This window comes from Anastrepha obliqua, chromosome 4 (genome assembly GCF_027943255.1).
Source record: "Anastrepha obliqua isolate idAnaObli1 chromosome 4, idAnaObli1_1.0, whole genome shotgun sequence".
Taxonomy (NCBI): domain Eukaryota; kingdom Metazoa; phylum Arthropoda; class Insecta; order Diptera; family Tephritidae; genus Anastrepha; species Anastrepha obliqua.
Window position 1 is genome coordinate 33,089,772 of NC_072895.1, and position 17,125 is coordinate 33,106,896.

At 36.5% G+C, this 17,125-nt stretch overlaps 1 protein-coding gene across 1 annotated transcript in view; it reads right to left on the reverse strand.

The window, feature by feature from the left end:
• Window positions 1–13,917, reverse strand: part of LOC129245209 (uncharacterized) — a 99,405-nt gene extending 85,488 nt beyond the window's left edge. The window contains exon 1 of the mRNA XM_054883247.1: window positions 13,470–13,917. The gene's annotated coding sequence lies outside the window, so the exon portion shown is untranslated. The remainder of the gene's footprint in view (window positions 1–13,469) is intronic.
• Between the last annotated feature and the right edge of the window lie 3,208 nt (window positions 13,918–17,125).

The window sequence follows — 17,125 nt, forward strand, 5'->3', positions numbered from 1 at the left end:
AAACATAAATGTTTGTTAAAAGGATTAAATGTTGAAAAATATCATATTTACTTAACATATAACACCCCTCCTATCCCACCATGCGAATCTTCCATTGTTCGAAAGAGAGCTGAAATCTTCTTCTGCTGGATCCTTTAGGAATATTTTCCCTTTCAATGCTTGAATGGACTCAAGCACCGTGGCTTTAAATGTGTATTTCAGCCATTACGGGCAGACAAGGCTGGTGGCCGTGCGCTGGCATGCTATACTGGGCCATTAAAGCCTCTTAACAAATGATGCGCAATTAACTATTTTGGTAGAAACCCCATGACTTATCCTTCCTCAATTAATTATTCTTTCATGGAGTTCAGCAAAATGGTGCATTTAGTATTGCTGACTAATATTTTAACCTTTGGGGGCCCATCAATATCGAAAAAGAAAAAGCATTATCACTGCTTTGAATTTCGATTCACCCAAAAGTGAATCAGTCAAATATGGGTGCGTGTAATAAAAATTTATTACCATATACGAATACTTCTTCCATGGGAAATTTCACAACAACTCGTTGCTCAAATACTCGAAAATCGGTGAAACAGAAAAAAAAACACCAATCAAAATGCTTACAGAAGCGAGAGGCACCGCTTTCGAAAGGGAAGACTTCATGCTAGACTGTTGATGGCTGCTGACGTCCACGTCTCTAGCAGAGTCAGTCTCACTATTTAATAGCCTCATCATTTCTTACTGGCAACTAATATTTAAAGTCGTTGACTCATAATTTTTTTATGAAATTCAAAGAGCAATCAGCAGCTATTTTAGTAATTGGTGGTCACTAATAATGCCTGCAGGCCGCTGCCTAAATAAAGTTAAAGTAACAGTTTGGCTTAAGCTTAGGTGTGATGGCATTAACGTTTCATTTATTTAGAAAATGTTCTGAAACCACTTCGATTTGGTCCTATTGTACGTTTAAAAACCGATTGTAACTCGCACAATCTAGATAATTTTTTTAGAGGTATTTATGAGCTATGACCAGAAATAGTCAAAAAAAAAATCTTAAAAATTTCGGTTAAGAGGATGAATGAGAATTTTTGTTCTATGTAATAAAATCATAAATATCTGCCTAATGAAAGCGTGATCACGATAACTTTGAAACTATTTGCCCAATTCAATTCTAACAAACTGCTTTGTATTCTTATAAAATTTATTATAAGCAATTAAATACGCATTCAATAAAAGGTATAGTCCACACCCTTAGCTATAATGACCTCACATCTACGAGTCAAACTTTGTGTTAATTTCTGCGTAAGCTGTGGAGGTAATCGGCTCCGAATTAGACGAATTCGCCTTGATAACTTTTTGACGGTCCATGTTTGTTTTTCTTTGAGCTTTTGCTTAACCCACACACATTTGTTATAGGGCTGGCATCAGATGACTGTGAATGCCAATCCAACATTTTATTCACATTTTGCTGTCATTCTTCGAACTCATTTTGTAAGATCTATGTACGCTTTCTAAATTTTTCACAAAATTAACAACTTGCTCAACGGTTATTGCGAAAGGTGTCACCCCTTTAACAGCATTTAAATTTTTTTTGCAACGGAACTCTAAGTTTGAATTTTGGCGGCCACGCTTCTATAAGACATACTCTATTTATGTTTCATTGAATTTTCGTATTCTTTTTATAAAAATATATAGTTTATTTTACGACAATAACCACATGAACTTTAGGGTCACAAAATCGAAATTTTTTGAAGTGAAACTTCTTTTGTCTCGAAGGATGAAACGCTGTGAGGAGTAAAACCATAGCGTTTCATCGATATGTGACGCTACGCCAGCGCCATCTGTTAAAAGCGTGGCGTGGATGAAACGCTGTGAGGAGTAAAACTACGCTAAACTACGTAAAACTCACGCTATGCCAGCGCCATCTGTTAAAAGACTGGCGTGGCGTGTCGTCTTATCGAATGTAATTTGTAAATATGACATTTGATTGATGGCCGCCGTAGCCGAGTGGGTTGGTGCGTGATCACCATTCGGAATTCACAGAGAGGTCGTTGGTTCGAATCTCGGTGAAAGCAAAATTAATGAAAACATTTTTCTAATAGCGGTCGCCCCTCGGCAGGCAATGGCAAACCTCCGAGTGTATTTCTGCCATGAAAAAAATCTGCTCATAAACATATCATAAAACAAATTGAAATAAATGTATAAAAAAAAAAAAAAAAAAATTTTCTTGTGATTCGAACCAAGGATTTCGGATCGGAAGCCCACATTGCTAGCCGCTGGGCTATCGCGCTGTGCTGTCGCCGCAAAATAATGTATCATAAATCTGTTTACCATACCAAAGACCATACACTTTGCGAACGCATTTCAGTGGAAACAGTTGACAGTTATCCCAAACACAATATTATTAGTAACGCGAGACGCGTCATAGAGTGTGTGTGTAGTTTTGAGCAAATCTTACAAACATATTTTGTTTTGTTGATTGATTTCTGTTAAATATGGCATCAAATCAACAAAAACGGAAACCGAAAACAGGTGCTGAACGGCAACGTGAGTATTTGGAGCGTAAAAAATTAAGAGCTACTGTTGAACACCGTGACAGTGAATCCTCCGGTTGTACGATAAGTGATAATTTGTAGTACCAACAACAAGATGCGGAACTACCATTGATGCAGTATTTCATCGATACCTTGATAGATTAGAATGTAGATCATTTTTTACGTATTTCAGTTACCATAAAGCCCTTGTTTCATTTTTGGAAAACGAATCCAATAATGATAATGACAATGCCGAGAACCAAATGTAATTGAGTACAATAAATTCATTTCTTTTTATATTAAAATAAATAAATAATTCTGTTTAATAAAATTCCATTCCATGCTTTCCATGACTTCTGCATGCATTATATTGAAATAATAGTTAAATTATTGATTTGTTGATAAAAGAAGTTTCACTTCAATCGTGCGGGTTCCGTGAACTACCACACACTTTCTTTTTTTTCTTCACTCATCTTATAGTAAATCATTTCAAGAATATTGTGTCAAAATTTTAAGTGGATCGGAGCAGAACTCTCAAAGTTATAGCCTTTGTAGGCACTCTACCTCGAATGCGGAGCATCGATAGTTTTTCAGAGTCATTTTTTCAAACGCGTTTTTCCCGAAACGACTTCTTAAAAGTCGGTGCCAATCACAACTCCGAAACTATTCAACCGATTCTTTTCAAATTTGGCACACGTTTTCTAAATCAAAAATACCTCCCCCCCCCCCCCCCCCCCCTGTTAATTTTTTTATTTTTTTTTAAGTTGTTTTTCACTTACAAATATGGCGAAATTTTTCGCCAAAAATGCTCGTTTTACGTTTTTTTGCCACCAAAACTACAAAAATGAAAAAAAAAAAAATTTATTAATGGGGGGGGGGGGGGGGGAGCATTACGTCATACTTTAACTGAAAAATTCGACTTTTTTAGTTTCAGATGATTCTACGACGAATGCCGATTGGCACCACAGAGCACCTCTCGAAAAACATAATATCTCCAAAAAAACTCTGTCATGGGCTTATTTGTCAATATTTTATTATTAATATTTTTTAAAAACTTATTGAAAAGATGTACAATAACATGAAACTGATTTTATTAAAGTATCTTAAGCCATATTTCTGTAAAAAATCCAAAAAAAAAGTATTTTTTTTTAACGCTAAACCCTACCACCCCCTTAACTGAAAATTTGTAGGAATTTTTAAAAAGTTCAACAAATTTTCCTCAAAACTTCAAACTTTTCAATCTTTCTCATTCTAAGTAGTCTAAAGATCGCGTTAGATTTGGAAAAAAAAAACGTTTCCGATCTTGTGCATTTTTTTCTTTTAAAAACTTCACATTTTCTTGAAGAATTCACACTTTTATTTTTGAAACAATTTTTTTGCGATCGTCTTGTGCATGCTTTCCTTATAAAAAAATTCGAGCATTCGCCATACGGAAGAAAGAAAAATATCAAAAATCAATGAGACTTTCGAACCACTTCAAGCGTACACGCTATTATATCTAAATTAAATGAGCTATAAAACAGCAAGCCCGGAAGTTTTTCTAAAAATTCTGATTAAAAAGTTGAAATGTTGTTGGAATTTTGAAATTTTTTTTAAGTTTTGTGAATTTTGTTTTTGCTATACAAAAAATTTAATTAAATTAAATTGAACTATTGATATTAAAAATTTGTGAATATTGTAAATAGATAAAGTGACTTAATTATGTAATCACGAGTGTATACATGTTTGACTGTGTGAACAGCACAAGATAAGGTTTTGTAATTTCTATTTTCACCTACGATCTTAATTCAATACATTTAAATATTTACTCAGTATGGATATTGATTTATGAGCCATTCATTGGAGGTTCGTGTCAAAACTCTTCAGTTTTGCAATCGCCTCTGACTCACACAATGCATAAATCAATAGCATTGCATAACAGCAGCCAAAGCGTAATTGTGCGACTTAAGTTACATTTATTTGTGCAAAGTAAGACTAATTCAAGTGCACGTACGTAAAATAAACAAAATGAGTATTCAAAATTTTATGAGGCCATGGTGAATTTGGTGCGCAGATCCGCATTCGGTTGTCTTGTGTGTTGTCAGCGGAAAGTGTTTATGAGTCATATATTGTACAATAATTCCTACTCATACGCTGTTGATTTCCAAAAAGCCAAGACGAGAGAAAATAAATAAAAGGCACAGAAACACCGTAAGACGAAATGAATATAAAACCGCAGATGAAGGCTGCGAAAATTTTCACCGGTTAGTGCCCTTCTGCGAAAGCAAAAGTAATTTTGTAAACCGGTTTTTACTGTGACAAAAAACCAAATTGTATACTTGTGATTGCATAGCCTTGTATGAATACACATACGCGAGTACATGCCTGTGTGCTATATTCGTGTTTTTGTCCCTTCCGCATATACTGGCTCTATATGCAGTGTGTGGATGAACATAAATTTAATGGACATCCATGTCCATTACTGCAAATGGGTATGAGAAAGACATAATGCGAAATGGAAATGTATAGCTCATACTCATTTATTAGGGGCAATATGCTGATATTTAGATTACACACACTAACCTTTAAAGTACTACATAGATCACTTTATTGGGCACACATAAATGGCAAAACCGATACCCATTAGTTTATGATTGTGGTGCATACTCGTATAAGTGCATATATACTTATTAGAGATACATTTATGAAAATGATGTTGGCATACAGACCAAAACTTCCCTTAAGCTGCCAAGTATTTACTTATTGTTTTTATTTCCAACTGTAGTTTAGAGAAAATCAGCATTTATGGCGCTGCTCGCAGCAACACTTTCTATTTCATAATCCGCAGCGCCTTTCGCATTTTGTCTTACCTCTGCGTTCGTTCGTTGCTTTTAAGTTGGTACATTTTCTTATTAAACGGCTTTAGGTCTAATGAGTGGTTGAATGCAAGCTTTTTTTACAATATACAGTCTCTCTAATGGAAGCGGAGCCGGCAAAACTCAAGCTTCACTAAAAATCTACAAAAATGGACTTTGTGCCAAATGACCGCAAAACTACTTACACAGAGTCTATCTAATGGAAGTGCGACTGGCAAAATTCAAACTTAGAATTCTTTATTATTAAAAAAAGTGTAAATGCTACCAAAGAGGCGTACATTTTTCGCCACACCCGTTGTGCAAACTGCTAGTTTTGTGAGAAATTTAGAAAGCATACCTTGTTTTTATAAAATGAGTTCGCGTATGAAAAACGATGTGAAGCAGTATTCGTATGGGTACACCCTAAAGATACAAAAATGTCCTTTGTATCTGCAGCAAAGTATTAAGACAAGTTGGAGAAGATCATAATTAAATGGGTGCAATGTTATACGAAGTGAAAAATGGTGACAACTTCCTCGAACGAGGCCAAAAAAAAAAAAAAAAATACTTCTCCAAAGCAAAATCAGAATATCATTGATTTCTTTGTGACAACTCGAATTTATCGTTGCGTGAAGCTGTGAAAGTTTTAAGAAAAAGTGGCGTTAATGTATCGAAAGACACGATTCAAGTAGGTTTACATGCAGAAGAGCTCAAATTCCGGGGCACATTGAAAAAATTCTTGCGTGTGCTTAACACGTTCCCTGTCCGCTGAGCCACATATGGTTCAGGAAACGTGCCCCTGATAAGCACTGATACGTTCCTGAGCCATATGTGCGTCAAGGGGTATATGAAGCTTCTAAAGCAAATTATTCGACTGGAGTAACGGAACTGTACAGTTTCTGCACTGGACGTGCTGGTCCGATAATAAAGTAAAGAAAAACGCAAGGACATACGAAAAAATATTTTTATTTTACGCAGAAATCACAAATTATTTTTAATTATATCTTATTACGACACTCCCAGGCTTATCCAAATCAGCAATCTCGGTGTCACGCCTTATGTAAATATCATAATTCCAGACAAAACCCTCTTCTGTGCACAGTTTATAGATTTTCAAGCCGTATTTATGAGCTTTTGATGGGTTGTATTGACGGAAAGATATCCTGCCTCTAAACGGCATCATCGACTCGTCAATGACGATACATTCACAGGTGTTAGTAAGCTCTTCCAGTTATTGGAAACAAGGTCCAAAAGTGGTTTTATTTTGTATAGACGTTCGTTTTGATCCCTCGGAGCTTCATTATCAACAAAGTGCCAGCAACGTAATATTGACGAGAACCGATTATATGACATGTTTACGTTGTGAAATATTGGACTTGTCGGTCAATTTTGCATTTTTGTATTGGCACAGCGAACGTGTTAAGGAAATTCAGACCGGATTTGGACAAACGTAATATTCACGGATGAATTTTTCCTTTAGACGAATAGTTGCATACATCGGTTCTGGTGTACCGCTGATACTCGACAACTTCATCGAACTGTAAAGCAACCAGTTACGGCTCATAGTTGGGGCTACTTCTAGGAAAAATAATTTTGAGGTTTATTTGTATTCATAACATAACATAACATAACATAACATAACATAACATAACATAACATAACATAACATAACATAACATAACATAACATAACATAACATAACATAACATAACATAACATAACATAACATAACATAACATAACATAACATAACATAACATAACATAACATAACATAACATAACATAACATAACATAACATAACATAACATAACATAACATAACATAACATAACATAACATAACATAACATAACATAACATAACATAACATAACATAACATAACATAACATAACATAACATAACATAACATAACATAACATAACATAACATAACATAACATAACATAACATAACATAACATAACATAACATAACATAACATAACATAACATAACATAACATAACATAACATAACATAACATAACATAACATAACATAACATAACATAACATAACATAACATAACATAACATAACATAACATATAACATAACATAACATGCTGTTCAAGCAAGGTAACGACGCATGAGCAAGATAACGACGCATTTTTTGGTGCGTGCAGCCGGCTACATAGAATTATAAGACGTTATCACGTCAAAAAATAATAATAACATTAAAACAACAGGTATTATTAACAAACTTGGTTTGATTTTAAATTCTTCAAGTAAATCAAATTAATAATAATCAATAAGAAGGCATATGCAAATACAAATACGTGAATTTATATATGTACATATGCGCATATACATACACACATACGCTCACTTAAGTAGGAGAGAGCAAGATGTCGAACGTTGCCGTTCGTTTGCTTTGTCGTTCGCTCCGCGCTTTCGCTTGCAGTTCATTCAAGGTAACGGCAATGAGCAAGGTAACACTAATGAGCAAGGTAACGACACGTTTTTTCGTGCGTGCAGCCTGTTAAATCGAATTATAAGACGTTATCACGTCAAAAACCAATATGAGCAGTCAAATAGTTATCAAGGCGAATTCGTCTAATTCGGAGCCGATTACCTCCACAGCTTACGCAGAAATTAACACAAAGTTTGACTCGTAGGTGTGAAGCCATTATAGCTGAGGGTGGTGACTATACCTTTTAATGAATGCGTATTTAATTGCGTATAATAAATTTTATAAGAATACAATGCAGTTTATTAGAATCGAATTAGGCAAATAGTTTCAAAGTTATCGTGGTCACGCTTTCATTAGGCAGATACAGGGTGGCTGATGAATTTTGCTACATTAAGAAACTCAAATAACTTTTTTTTTTAGTGTATGGAATTCATTTATTTTTTTTTCAAGTTGAAGGTCATTAAATTTTATTAAATGTAGCTTAACTAGTTTTAAAAATAATTGAATTTAAATGCTCCCCATGCTCGTTGACACAAGTGCGGCATCTTAGTAAAAAGTTGTTCATTGCTGCTTTGAGAGTTGCGACAGGAATAGCCGCAATTGTTGCCCGAATGGATTGTTTTAGTTCATCCAAATTTGTTGGCTTTGTTTTATAAACTTCTTGCTTACATAAACCCCACAAGAAAAAGTCAGGTGCAGTAAGGTCAGGCGACCTGGGGGGCCAAGGAAATTCGGAGTTTCTTGAAATCAGTTTATTGGGAAATTTTCGTCGCAACTCTGTCATAACAGTCTGGGCTATGTGAGACGTTGCCCCATCTTGTTGAAACCACACAGAATTGAAAGGAATTCTCTTTCGGCGTAGTTCTGGATAGAAAAATTCTTTCAGCATTTTCAAATAACGGTCTCCAGTAACCGTAACGGTGTGACCATTTTCTTCAAAAAAATAAGGCCCCACAATACAGCGTGAAGAAACCGCACACCACACTTTCACGCGAAGAGGATGCAATTCCGTCTCGTGGAGTATCTGTGGGTTAGAAGTACTCCATATTCGACAATTTTGTTTGTATTTAAGATTTTAACATTCGAGCTAAGGGTGGTGACTATGCATTTTATTGATTATGTTGCCTATACAGTTTGTTGAAATCGAATCGATCAAAAAGTGTCTAGTGAAGAGCAAGGCGAACGGTTCCACCAAAATATCAGAATTGTGGAAGAAAGACATCAAGGAAAATGGGATACTCACATGATGGCGGACCATTGCTGGGGCCTTCAGCGGGATCGACCAGGTGCACTAGTTTCCTGGAGACCCTTGAAAAGAGGATGCAAAGCCGTTGAATAAAAGGCATTTAATTTAAATCATTATTCAACCACTACTCATTTGTTTTCGATCAGCTTATCTTATTGATATTGATTACATACTATCTATAATGACATAATACCTTATGTATGATATTGTTCATGCTAATTGTAATGCAAAGTATAATAAAGGAATCGATAAACAAGATGTAAAGTAAGAAAGAAAAATTATTAGCTTTTTTAAGCATTATCAAAGATTTTTTTTGAATTTTCTGGTCATACGTAAATCTCACTGTAATTTACACTGTTCCAGAAATTTTTTCATACTCACTGATAGTTTTCGTTCGATTGATTCACAATTCCCACATATTTAAGTGGTTATAATAAGCAAGGAAATAGAATTTACAGAAGGTAAATTTTATCGCCAGCCACGATTATATGTCCATGCGAATTCCATAAAATTGTAAAATCGAGAAAAAACCATGTTTTCGATAACTTTTAACATTATTGAAGTGAAACTTCTTTTGTCTCGAAGGATGAAACGCTGTGAGGAGTAAAACCATAGCGTTTCATCGATATGTGACGCTACGCCAGCGCCATCTGTTAAAAGCGTGGCGTGGATGAAACGCTGTGAGGAGTAAAACTACGCTAAACTACGTAAAACTCACGCTATGCCAGCGCCATCTGTTAAAAGCGTGTCGTTGTGAATGTAATGCGGTCGTTTATTATTGCATTCTTATCGAATGTAATTTGTAAATATGACATTTAATTGACGGCCGCCGTAGCCGAGTGGGTTGGTGCGTGATCACCATTCGGAATTCACAGAGAGGTCGTTGGTTCGAATCTCGGTGAAAGCAAAATTAATGAAAACATTTTTCTAATAGCGGTCGCCCCTCGGCAGGCAATGGCAAACCTCCGAGTGTATTTCTGCCATGAAAAAAATCTGCTCATAAACATATCATAAAACAAAATGAAATAAATGCATAAAAAAAAAAAAAAAAAATTTTCTTGTGATTCGAACCAAGGATTTCGGATCGGAAGCCCACATTGCTAGCCGCTGGGCTATCGCGCTGTGCTGTCGCCGCAAAATAATGTATCATAAATCTGTTTACCATACCAAAGACCATACACTTTGCGAACGCATTTCGGTGGAAACAGTTGACAGTTATCCCAAACACAATATTATATTAGTAACGCGAGACGCGTCATAGAGTGTGTGTGTAGTTTTGAGCAAATCTTACAAACATATTTTGTTTTGTTGATTGATTTCTGTTAAATATGGCATCAAATCAACAAAAACGGAAACCGAAAACAGGTGCTGAACGGCAACGTGAGTATTTGGAGCGTAAAAAATTAAGAGCTACTGTTGAACACCGTGACAGTGAATCCTCCGGTTGTACGATAAGTGATAATTTGTAGTACCAACAACAAGATGCGGAACTACCATTGATGCAGTATTTCATCGATACCTTGATAGATTAGAATGTAGATCATTTTTTACGTATTTCAGTTACCATAAAGCCCTTGTTTCATTTTTGGAAAACGAATCCAATAATGATAATGACAATGCCGAGAACCAAATGTAATTGAGTACAATAAATTCATTTCTTTTTATATTAAAATAAATAAATAATTCTGTTTAATAAAATTCCATTCCATGCTTTCCATGACTTCTGCATGCATTATATTGAAATAATAGTTAAATTATTGATTTGTTGATAAAAGAAGTTTCACTTCAATCGTGCGGGTTCCGTGAACTACCACACATTTTCTTTTTTCTTATGAAGTGTTGAATAAAAATACAATTACAAAAAATTGTGTCGTTCACCGGGTATATAGTGGCTCGACTTGATGTGTTTTCGATAGGAAAATTAGCGAAAATATTGTTAAGAAAATGATGAATTTTTGCATAAGTAAAAATTATTTTTTCCCTATATCTTTAAAACTTGACCTGATGGGGCTCAATGGACATGATTTTCGGATACACCACATCCAAATTACTAAAGATAACACACCTAGACACCTCAACAAAAATGGCTGTGTGGCAGTGTTATTGTTACTGTTATAAAAATTATAAAAACTGAAAGAGGAATTTATCAAGGATTAGTGCGTAAGATTAACGTAACTTATCAGCGATGACTCTCTTCGTCCAGCCTGTAAATAAATCGGCCAAAAATGATAAGAGGAAGTTCGTTGAAGACCTTTCAAGCGATGCCGAAGCGACAGCAGGAGTCAACAACATGAGACAGCTGTACCACATAGTTGGCCGCCTAACCAACCAGAGATCTGAATGGTGCTTTGCTGATTTCCAATGATGATTAGATCCGCAGATGGAAGGAGCACTTTGAAGCAACTAGCAATATTGCTCTTAGCAGTATACCTAGCTTAAAAAAGGGCATCACAACAACAATAGCAACAGCAATAACAGCACTACAGCAACATCAATAAAATAACAACATCCTGCCCCAGCCAGCAAAGATTAATGATGCAATTAAGAAGCTTAAGCTCAACAAAGCGGCGGGCGAAGATGGCATACAGCCTGAACAAATGACTGCCGACCCGCAAATATCAGCGGAAATTCTTTATCCCCACACCACCGCCGTCTGGAGCAATGAAAAACTGCCTCCGTCCAGGACAAAAGGCATCATAGTGAAGCTGTCCTAGAAAGGAGGTCTGCGTGACTGCGGAAACTGGCGAAGAGTAACCCTACTTAACACCATCTACAAAATTGTAGCCGTGATCATACAAAGCAGGCACAAAAATATCGAACGCTCCTTAAGAGACGAGCAAGCTGGTTTTCGCCCTCACCGAAGCTGTGTTGACCAAGCCAACACACTTCGGATTATAGTAGAACAATCAGTTGAGTGGCGCTCCCTGCTCTACATGTTGTTCGTAGACTTTAAGAAGGCGTTCGACACTATCAAACGAGACGCAATGTGGCTGGCACTGAGTAGAATGGGAGTTCCCGCCAAGATAATCCGCCTCATCAAAGCCCTCTACGAGAACCCCGAACTGGCAGTGCTTCACAAAGGCGATATCAGCGATCCATTTACTACCAACGCATGCTAAGGCAAAGTTGTCCCCTGTCGCCCCTTCTCTTCGCCATCGTCCTTGATGACGTCATGAGCCAACTGACTCTGCACACAAACGGCATCGTATGCAGTTTCACCAGACATCTTGAGCACCTGCACTTCGCCGATGACATCTGCCTTCTCTCTCACAAACATGCAAGCGAAGGCGTACAAAGTAGTCGCGCTGGCACACGCTGTCGGACTGAAGGTCAACATCGCCAAGACCAAGGGCGTGAGAGTTAACCACAATAACGCAAGGCAGATATTGGTTGACGGATACCCGGAGGAATTCGTCGAAAACTTCTGCTACCTCGCTGCATCATCACGGTAGACGGTGGAGTAGATGGAGATGTAAACTGCAGGCTAAACAAAGCAGGGGCGGCTTTCGGGCGAATGCATACAGTATGGGGGAGTTCGCAAATCCCCAGATGCACTAAAGTACGAATATTCGGCTCATGCGTGAAGTCCGTCTTGTTGTACTGAAGCGAAACATGGCTGGTCTCTAACACCATCACACAGAGGCTACAATCCTTCATCAGCAAATGCCTCCGCATCATCTGCAGAATATTCTGGCCAAACACCATCAGTAACGACGCACTCTGGAGATTAACGAACGAGGAACCCATCCTTAGGCAAATCAAATGCAAAAATTGCCGATGGTTAGGTCACATATTGATAAAACTACCAGATAGCATCATGAGAATTGCACTGGACTGGAACCCGCAAGGAAGCAGAGTTCGCGGTCGACTAAAAACCACTTGGAGAAGGTCGATGCTGCGCGAACTAGCAGATGCCGACATCTCATTGGACGGCGCAAAAACAACAGCGCAGAACCTCTTGTCGAGGCCCTAGGCTCGCGAGAGGAGTGAAAAAGGAAAAAAAGTGCGTAAGAGAGAAATTACTGCCAGAAAGGCCTCTTTATTTCACAAAAGTGTAGCTTTGTAAATAAAATTTACGTTCTATTAAAATTATGCCTCTGCATGGCTACAATTTTTCTTACGAAAATTCACAGCAAGATAACTTACGATTACGCTTAAAATTATAGGTATGAATATAAATTATTTACAGTAATACCAATACATATATACATATTTATATACATATATATATATATATATATATACATATGTACATGGATGTACCTATGAAATTCTAAATCCGGCATAGCAACGGTTTTTCGCACAGATTTAAATTTCACCGCCAGACTTTTACGACCGCGCTCCATCCATGCTTAAATGCACAGCCTAAGTAAGCCTCGTTATTGCAGCTACGTCTGTTGAGCTTTCTATTATTTATGTAGCGTGAAAAACTCACCTTCACTTTATAGGCGCGTCTCGTTACAGCAGCAGCGGCAGCAGCCTAATCCACACACACACAGCCACACACACTCGTCTCACGCTTGCCTCAGATGCCGAAGAAATAGCGATATGTGCAGCGAAACAGCAAAAGGCAGAGAGATGTTGATTAGCAGTCAGCGAACAGCAAACAGTATTCAAGTGAATAAACAACACAAGTGCATGCGCATCTGCTCGTGAGCGCAACAACGCGAGCGCTTCAAAACGCAGTAGGATTAGCACGCACTTAAACACGCACAATCACGTACGAAAGTAAGCCACTTGAGGGATATGCTCGCATACAGTATTTTTCATAGATATTTTTCACGCTGGATTTTGAAACTTTTCTTTTGAGTACTTAATTTCTCCGAAAAATATTTTAGGAGCTCTCAACACAGTGCAGCACAGTATTTATTAAAAGTCATAGAACGAATCTAAAGTACATAAATGGGTGTGAAATGTGTAAATTAGTTCTTCAAGAGTCAAATTAATCACTTGCATAAGTCAATCAACAGGAAATATGGAGTAGCAGTTATTATTTATTTACATACATCAATACATTTGTGTGTACAATAATAGCAACGCAACATACCAAAATGATTTAACTACTTCGTTATTTTTTTCTCGTTTTTCATAAAAATATATAAGTAGTTTATACTACAACTAAAACCATGCCACTAAAAGATTCTTAACTTTGTACAAAATTAAAAAAAAAAATTCTTGAAAATTTCAAACTCTTTAATCAGAGGTTTTAGAAAAATTTCGTGTATGCAGTTTTATAGCACATTGAAATTTGGTTCTCTTTTTTATTTCGGGTTCTGTTGAACGATTCATTATATTTACAGTGAAGGACTTAAGTCCACTTACAGCAGCGTACTCTCTTATTTCTCAGAAGGTTTACAATAATTGAAAAAACTGTTGATATTTCATATTTCTTTATGAATTATAAAAATTAAATTAAAGAAAGTGAGCTTTATAATAAAAAATTAACTAAACAGCAACATAAAAGCGGTATGACAAAAGTCTGCATGCATTCAGCTGTTTTGGTTCACTCAAGCAAAGCAAACATTGAAAAGTATTACAACAGCTGTAAAGTACCGTTATTCGAACATTTCAGTTGGTAAGTCGTCGTTGCTATTAATTTTTCATTGTGATAATTCGTATGAAAATAAGAAGCGAACCGGCCGCCAAAAGAAGCTGTCCAGAAGAGATGTAAACTCTATTTTAAGAGAACTCGACCAAAATGCGACGATTAATGCTCCGAAATTGGTCCAACATATCGTTAAAACATCCTGAAAAAAAGTTCATCCAAGAACTTTTAAAAGACATCTTAATAGTAGCGGATAGTTCAGCAGGACACCACGTCAAAAACCTTTGATTCCAGAAAAAAGCCGTCCCTTTCGGTTTCAGTTTGCACGAGCACATATTGGCAAGTGAATGGATTTCTGGTCTAAAATTTTATTTACTGACGAATCGGAGTTCAATATATTTGGAAGTGTCTGGCTGGGCTAAAATATGGAGGAGAAGCAATGCGAATATAGAAATGAAAAATGGCATGCCTACCGCTGTCAGGCACGGCGGTGTTACCATAGTGGTTTGGGGAGCTATAGCTGCATCTGGCGTTGGAAAGCTGATCTTTATTGAAGGTTTTATGGACCGATACGAAATAAAAAACATATTGGAACAACATTTGGAGCCATCAGTAGAATAATTGGGTCTTGGACAAGGTTGGGTTTCCCAACAAGGCTGGGTTTCCCAACAAGGCAATGACCCTAAGCATACTGTCCTAATTGCCAAAGATTGACTTTTATATTACGCACCCAGGCAACTAAATACACCACCACAGAGTACAGATTTAAATCTGACACTCTTAGAAAGAACTCTATTACTTGATTTATTTCATATTTCGTGTCTAGGATTTCCCAAATGGTAGTCACTCACTAACCCATTCGGCTTTCGAGCATTCGTTATATGGAGAAAATTGCATAACACCTTCAACAAAAAAAATTATTAAAAATCAACGCGAAATGTATGCCAATTTTCAGTATTATTATTATGAGAGCAATAAGTGCTACGGCCTAAAAGATCTACTGCGCCCGTTGAAGGACTGAGAGTATTACTTATGTATATTTCTCTATTTTTGAATAAATTTTAGCATTTGTTCCATTTTATTTTGTTTTCTTTCCTCCTCTGGTAAATTTGGTTTACCCAGGTGTTGGCCCCGCTCAGTGCTGCGCACGACGTCACTACGTATTTGGTAGTTTCATATTCCTTTCTACAGCTACTTCAGACTGGCGCAATAATATATCAAGCTTTAATAATTTACAAAACCGCATACCTAAAATTTTTCTAAAAAATCTGATAAAAAGGTTTCAAATTTTAAGGGAAATTTGTCAACTTTTTTTTTTTGTAATTTGGTACAAAGCTTTTTTTCTTGGTAGTTTGTCTTAGTTTAAACTATATTTTTATAAAAAAAAAAAATACAAAAGAAATTATTTCATATAAATGAATAGTAAAAACTTTGCAATATGTCACGCAACTATTATTGTGAGCACAGACGGCTGTTTATGTTTCTCCTCGAGCTCATTCATACTAAATTATAGATTTTCTACTTAAATTTTCTAGATTTTCTACTGTCAAAAGTGATGCCATCGAAATGTGCGTTATAGTAGTCAAAACAAAACCCTGCTAAAACATAAAATTTAAACTTGAAATACCCTGTATATGCACACTTCTACACTACATCATTGAGAGGAGTAGCAAAACCAGCCACTGCAGCTGCTTTGGAAAATGGCACAAAGAAATAGCACAAGTAACAGTTTCTCAGCTGCAATTTTTGGAACGCATTTAAATGTCAAATGCACCAACAACACAACAAAACCGAAGTTGTTGTAGAAATAGTACCTAGTAGTAAGAATAAGAACATCGAGTATATTCTCAAATTTGGCCTCAGCCTGTTGAAAAGAGTAAACAAAATGTTTTGTTACTGCTATTTTACAGTTCTTACGAATTTGTTGCGTTGATTTTGTTGTTGTCTGCTGTTGGGTTTTATACTCATTCGCAACTATTTAAGTGGAAAACTTGAATGACTCTGACGATTTGGCAGGTTTGTCACTTGGTCGACAGGTCGGTTGTTTGCATGGCGGCTAGTCATTCCTGTTTCATTTCACCTGAGTGTCCGGTTGGCATTTCTACTCACTCTTAATGGCATACAAGTGCACAAAACAACTCTCATGAGCGCGATTTAGCAAGGCTAACAACCAGCTAATGTTTGTGTTGGCGCTGTTAGAATTTCAGCTTTGAAGTATGTGCATGCGTACATACATACACATGTATGCATACATACATGCATGCATGTGCATACATGCATTATAAAAGCACACACATATGCATGCATTTATCCTTACATAAACTTGTTACTACTCTTATTTGCTGGGCAATGTTGAGCTAAGATCAATCAAATGGAAGCTCATAGCTTGCGCAGCTGTCGATATGATGTAGAAAAATCCGAATTAAAGCGGAAAAAATCTGCTGTTCTCTTCGTAACAAAGAGTACCAACACCTTTACATTATTATGTATGAAACCTATTAAGCGATAAATTAGCGAAATTAACGAGCCTTTCAATGAATTTTTGG